Below are 7,390 nucleotides of genomic sequence, written 5' to 3' on the forward strand. Positions count from 1 at the left end.
GGCGTGGCTTACTCCATTAATGATTCATGCTGGGGGAGTCGTCGTCTCAGCGTCTATGTTGCTGGTTGCAAATAGATACACAGTGGAGTGTTAAGTGTAGTGGTTTTGTGGGGCTTCCTTTCCTGCCTAGTGTGGTGTATAGTGACCTATATACATACACTCTCAAACACAGAGATCAGATTCACACATGCAATGCAATGCAGACTCTCTCTCTCTCTCACTAGGAGATGAAGAAAGGGGCCAAGAGAGAGAAAGGATAGCAGCACTGCTACAGCTTCGCTTTGGATTGCAATCGTCACAGAATCCAAGAATCACATTTGCTTCTTTCGCGCACACAGCATCTTGAGAGAGGGATCTAGAGAGAGAGAGCGCGGTGTATGTAGATGTACTAGCATTGTAGGTGGGTGTGTGAATGTGTGTGACAGGAGAGAGAAAGGGGCGGCCGTGTGCAGAGGTGAACTGATAGAGAACTTTCAGGCTTCTCTCTCTCTCTCCACCTAAACCCTCTAGTGCACTCTATCTCTACACACCCCAAACCAACACTTTAAGACAGCCTTTCCCCCCCAATGCATTTCATGTCCCCAAACTGCAGTGTCTTTTTGCTTTTGTGTCATGGTACTAAATCATCAATAATACTAGTGCTACTCTCTTTCTCTCTCCCCCTCCCTCTCTCTCTGTCTCTCTCTACACAGTACACACACTCCACACCACTGACGATGTACTGAACACACCACCCCACCACCACCCGATATATATCCCCTCCCTTTTCCTTTCTCCTCCGGCCGGCCCCTTCCAAAATCGCCATTGCATCATAGAGTGTTCAGTCGTTGCTGTTTCCTCTCCTCTCACACCACTGCTCTCCCTGCTCCTGCTCCACCATGTAAGAAGAAGCCTCTACAAGCGCGGCCAACTACCCCCCTCATCACTTTCCCTTGTCTCGTTGTTATTGTTCATCCCCATGTTTTAGTTGTACATCTCTTCTGAAACACTATTCTCCTTGCTGCGTCTTGTTTATTCATCCTCTTCTCTCTTCTGCAGTTCACAACGAACTAGTTGCATATCAGTACACTTTCTCTATCATAAGCTCCTGTTGCCAAACAAGAATGAGTGGATCTCCATGAGCAGCTTGTTTTTTTGTGGTGCTACGCATTTTTTTTTGTTCTTTTTATTGGTACTTTGATTGATAGTTTGGTGCAGCCAGTACCACTACTTGTCTGTTGCATCCGAGTTCCTGTAGTACTTATCATTGTATGAATCTCCATGAACTAATCGAATGTTTTCAACTCATAAAGGAGGCAACAAGGGAGCCCCTTGGACTTGAACAACCTGCCGGAGGAGTACGGCAAGCAAGCCGTGGAGAGCTCGACGACCACCGCCGCATCGAGCGCCGCCGCTGCCACCGACGCAACCAGTAAGAAACTCCAAACATCAACTATTTCATTTGATTTGAAGATGGTCTTGCATAGAGGTACTAACATGTACATGCAAATGTGTTTCATCAGGGACAAAGAAGAAGAGCATCGGAGGGAAGGATGAGGCCGGCAAGGTGTACCAGTGCAGGTTCTGCTCCCTCAAGTTCGGCAAATCCCAAGCCCTGGGCGGCCACATGAACCGCCATCGCCAAGGCAAGCATCATCTGCCAGATCACAACCCTAGCTAGATGTTACTTCCTCTTCCATGCAAAGCTGGTAATCTTACTTTTCTTGGCTCAGAGAGGGAGACCGAGACCCTCAACCGCGCCCGGCAGCTCGTCTTCGGCAACGACACCCTCTCCGCCGTCGGCGCACAGATGAGGTGCACTGCCTACCATGGCCGGCCGTCTCGATTCTTGAAGAGATTAGGGTTTTTCCATGGCCGCCACTGAACTTCTTTCTCTTCTGCAGTTTCAGGGATGTGAACATGGGAGGCAGTGCTCCATCGGCCATGCTGGGAGGAGGATTCAGGGGAGGCCTCACCGGCAGCGGCGGCGGGGTCGTCGGAGACCCGAGCCACCACCCGTTCTGGCCGGTGCACCCGCGGGTGTCGCCGCAGACGCCGCCGTCGTACCATTACCTCTACAGCACGACGCCGTCCGCGTTGAACCCCATGAGCTACCCGGCGACGTACCCTGCCCCTCCCCGCCAGCAGCCGACCTCCGTCGGCGACTACGTCATCGGCCACGCCGTTTCCCATCCCCCGGCGACGCAATGATACAGCAGCAGCAGCAGCGCCGCGCTGCCGGCTTCTCCTCCTGCTTCGGCGCTCCACTCGCCCCGCCGCCGTCGACGGCGCCGGCGAACGTGCAGGCAGACCACAACTACAGCTTCGGGTGCGGCGGCCACACCAGAAATGTCAATGCCTCCTCCTGAGTTGATCGATGCAGCTAATTAAGCTATTTAGTGTAAAGAGCCAAGAAATTATCTTAAGAACTTAAGATCGGCTGTTAAGTTTTTGGATATCTCTCAATGAGAGGGAACTGTCTCAGAAGTTTGATTTGCCTTGAAATTCTAGTAGGTAAGCAGTACTGAATATGTTTGCGCTTAATTTGTGACTAATCTATTAATACCGGTTTTTGATTTGTGTGCTCATTTTGGTTTTGTGGACTTGCCCCAATTGATGTTTTTTTTTTCTACTCTAAAATGTTTTAGAAATTTGGGAATCATTATTATTTTTTAATTTAGAAATAAAAAAAATATTCATGAAAGCTCAGTTAAAACAGGTTACACGAAATTAAGTATAAAATAGTTCTGTGAGCATATTTATGAGAAACTAAGGATTCAATACTGTTACATTATTAGTTGATTTTCTAAACATAATAATACTCCATTGTCAACGACTAAACCCATATTCAGTTTGAATAAAAAAATTAGAATCGATCATTTTGCACTTCATTTAATTGCTCTACCTGGAGACGGCAAATCAAGTTGCACAAGACCGTCAACTTGAGCTCAGAACCTGGCATGTCAATGTCACATTAAACATGATTTGACATGGGCTCTGCAAGTCAACCAATGTAAAGATGGCGAAATTATGGGCTGGCCTGTTCAAAAAACTATGAGAAAAACTATACGTAGTGTTTGCTGCACTGAAGTACCCTTTGGATTATGGACAGTCCCCGTACTACGTGTTCTCGAAAAAGATTATGGGCAGTGCCATGCACATTGACTACCGTTTTTTGATGGAACAGCTAGCTTTCCTGCCGGCGTGCTGTAGCAGCACATTAATTTCTGGTGTGCAGGTAGCACTCTATCGGCGTTATCATTTCTGAAATCATCACCATCAAAAGGTCAACCAATGCAGTGCAGTGCTTTTTTTTTCCTCCTCAGGGGCAGAGCTGCATATTGTTTTGCGATGCATATACATGGATTTATCTCAAGACATGCTTTCACAATATCATAAGTTTATTTGGTTTATGCATAAGTATGATAAACAAATTGTGGGTTATCTTTTTTTGGAGACCATGTCAATACCCAGAACTTCAGCTTTCTAACACTTGATGATATTGCAGGCTATCTAAAACATTTTTGGATGTATTTTTTTCATGATAGTTAGAGGAAACTGGCTTAAAAATATCTAGAAAAAATAAGTTATTATCAAAAATAATTGTTTGGTCGTAAATCCTCAGAAAAACAGAAACGAACAAACTTAACCCAACAAATAAATTTTCTCACCAGTTCTTCTGTTTTTTTCAAGACAAGATCAAGGTGGCTAAAGCTATACTTATTAGCATATTAATTTGGTTAAATAGAAATAGTAAATTTCAGTTGTAATCCATTTAAATTTCATATTTGGAATGATGCTTTGGTTTTATAATCTTGACATTTTTATCTTAATTTACTTGCATGGTAAAGGATTTGAAATTTCAATATTAGGTGTGTTTTTTTTACTCTAGTTTGTCCTAGAGTCAACAATAGTTTGAATGACGAGGTAGTGTGCTTATTATGAGTAATTTTTCCATTACAGTTCTAGGAAGTTGGTTTCGGAATGTAAAGAACTACTACCACACTGGTTTTAATTGTTTGGTAGTCAATATTGCTAATTAAACAAAACAACAAAAGATTAAGCATTTTTTTCCTTTTCTCTTCCAAGGTGTGTTATTATTTGAATATTTAACATTAAATTGAGCTAGAGTAGGAACTTTATATTTAGTGATTTATTTAAATGCGTATTTGGTATGCTATGCTGGTTTTGTAATCTTCAAAGTCTATTTATCTATATTATATTTATGTACTAAAGATTTTGGAATTAGATATATTGAGTACAATTTTCTATTCTAATAAGTTCTCGTGGCTCAAATAATTTGAATTAATCTATGTGCAAATTTGTACTTTGATTTTCATTATGTCAAAGATATGAACTTCTACAACACATGTCTGTAGTGGATGAATAAGATAGCTCATTTAAAATTATGTTTGGGATGCAACCCTTTGAGTCAAGGGCATATAACACTCCGTCAAACTCAAGAAGTGGAATAAACTGATCAAACTAGTGCTAAGGGCCTCAATGGAACCATGGATTTTTTTAAAGGTGGGAATATGAAAATATAGGATCAAGATATAACGCCTTCATGAATCCTACAGGATAATATGGAACAACTTGATAACCCTCAAAAAAATATGGAACAACTTGGAAGTACGAGTCAGAATTTTAACGAATTTTTCGGCGATTACCAAATATTAAAAAAACAAATTCTGAAGTCAGATCCAAAACTAATTTGCAAATGGATTTAAATTATGTCAAATATATTTAAACTTAATTGAATTTTCATCTCGAGAAAAAAATCTGTGAGATCCAAAAAAAAAAGTAAACCTTGCTTAGAAGTGCACTTAAAGTCATCATTTTTAGGTCATCATTTCGAATCATCAGTTTAGGCGTCTTCGGTTTCTAGGAATTCTATTGGGTAGAATTTTCAATGAAAAATATATTCTCTGGAGCCCTTTGGTTTGTAGGGAAGAATTCCTATTCGTATGTATGATAGGACCAATCCAAAATAAATAGCCTAGACTTAATGGAAATATTCCTATCACAAACATCAAATGACATCTCCTTATAAGAATGTAGATGCATGTAATCTCATTTTCTATGATTTTCCTATTCCTATGAGTTCCTATGCTATGAAGGAAAGGAGGCCTAGACTTTTTTCACGTGTGAGCTTCTCCAGCTCCATCCATCTCCAAGGATCGAGTGGGCTAGGCTGTGGCCACGGTGTGCATGCGCAGCTATATATAACTAGCTAAAGGCCTGTAGCTGCTGGGTAGCTGCTAGCTAGCCCACAAAACCCTGCATGCATTGCATGCATGTGTACGCCCAGGCCAACCAAATGACTGGTGGTGCGTGTGAGCTTCTCGATGCGTACACATACATACATGTACCACATATCATATCGTTCGAGTTGTCAAAGTAAGCAAGCAAGCAAGCATGCCTGCCTGCCAGCCTCCTCCTAATGCTCCAGCTAGCTCCCAGTCCTACTACCACACCCACACTGGCTTTAATCAGTGAGCCTGCTGCATGCTTCTTCATGTCATGCCCTCTGGATTGAAAGCAGCCGCCTGCACCAAGTCGAGCTCCTTCCCTCTTTCTCTCTACACATATACACATATATAACCTGTATTTTATTCTAGCAGCAGTACTATATTTTGAAAGGAAAAAGGGTCTGGAAACCTTTGCAGTTTGCAATGTTTAGATGCCAAAGCAGTGCCGCCACGCGCAGCTACTTGCATGAGGAGTACATATACATGGAGTAAACAATGGCTTGGCATGCAGCAGCAGCATTGCTTGCCCAACCCTAGGCTCGTAGCTTCTGATCTGATGTCTTCTTTTATTTTATGATCTCTAGCTGCTGCGCAGCCCCCATTTGGCACACAGATTAACAAGGGGAACAATCCAAGCACATGGAAACAAACCTCCAGATCGCACTTGTAGATGGTTCCGACCCGCAGTGGAAAAGGGGTGGTACTTGACCACGAGTTGCCACGAGGAATGGGAATGTGGTCGATACCGGAAAGTGGGAAACAGTAACAACAAAAGGTGCTTTTCTTCTTTCTTTCCTTCGGAGGAGAAATAATTATTTCTGTCTCGACTAATTAAGTTGTGCACAATCTTAATTTGAAATGTGCAACTACTCAAACCTTTTGGACAAAATATCAACGCCCTAGTTGCCTAGTTGAGGGCTCTGCTGGGGCGTTTGTCCAAACATGGATGACAGTCACCCTGGTTGATCCAACTAAAAAGAAAAGTATTAACACCACCTAATTATTGGGGAGCTATCGTGACAATGCAAACTAACTTGGCATAAATTTTGACAATGATTAGAAAACCATTGGTGTGCATGAGATTTATAAAATGTAGTAACATGCAAGCGTTAGTTATGATACATTTGCTAGTGTCAAGACTCCAATTAATATTTCTATAAGGTAGGAGCTTGCATGACCTCACACCTGAGTCGGGTGATTCATAGTGTGGGTCAGGAAGGGGCCTTGGCCCTTCCTGCATGTGTGCATCTGAGCATCTCCAAAAAAAATAAAAATTAGTGCCATATCAAAAGAAAATTGTTGATTAATGGCTAATTTTTCTGGCCCAAAGTTCCACACTGGTCTCACTGTACGTGGTAGGTAATCACCTGGGTCGGGCCAAGGTTTGGTCCGGGCTTTGCAAAGCCCGACATGAAATTGCCAAGCCCATGTCTTGAAAACCCAATATAAGGCATTTTCACATAAAAATATTAAATAAATTATTTTGTAAATTAAATATTTAAATAATTATACCTATTTTCCTTTGAAGTTTCAAAAAACTCGTTTAGGATTTTTGTTGGGCTTGCAGGCCGGGCTTCAAGTGTATAGGTATGGCTCAAGCTTAGTCAGGCTTTCGGGCTCGGGCCGTCGGATTGGGCTGCCATGCCCAGGTCTAGTTGGTATTTATTCGACTTATGTATGAGTTGGGGGAGCAACTAATTAACGAGGGCTCCTTCGGGAGCCTCGCAACGATCAGCGTCACTTGGCGCGCTCACAGCCATTCGCCACATGTCGCGCTCTGGACGCTTCCTCCGGATTTTTTTTTTTATTTTTACGCACGCATTTTCGGCTTTTTAAAAGGTTTTTTTGGGGTTTTTTGACGTTTTGGTTTTTTACCGGTCTTCCCTAGCTTTTCGACCAAAAAAAATTTCAAATTTTTTTTGCGCAAAAAAATGCATTTTTTCGCGAGAGTCGTGATTTTGTTTTCACGAGAGGCACGGTTGTGCTTTCGTGAGAGGCGCGGCCGTGCCTCTTGGAAACGAAAAAAACGTGTTTTATGTTTGTTTTTTATTTCGTGAGAGGCACGATTTTGCTTCCGTGAAATGCACGGTTGTGCTTTCGCGAGAGGCATGGTTTTTTATTTGATGAAAAGAGCGTCAAACATGCAGCCACGCGAGGTC

General features: G+C 42.5%; 1 pseudogene; it reads left to right on the forward strand.

Moving 5' to 3' along the window:
* Nucleotides 1-785: 785 nt before the first annotated feature.
* Nucleotides 786-2,542, forward strand: LOC119280586 (annotated as a pseudogene).
* Nucleotides 2,543-7,390: the final 4,848 nt, after the last annotated feature.

This window comes from Triticum dicoccoides, chromosome 3B, assembly GCF_002162155.2.
Source record: "Triticum dicoccoides isolate Atlit2015 ecotype Zavitan chromosome 3B, WEW_v2.0, whole genome shotgun sequence".
In the NCBI taxonomy this organism is placed as follows: domain Eukaryota; kingdom Viridiplantae; phylum Streptophyta; class Magnoliopsida; order Poales; family Poaceae; genus Triticum; species Triticum dicoccoides.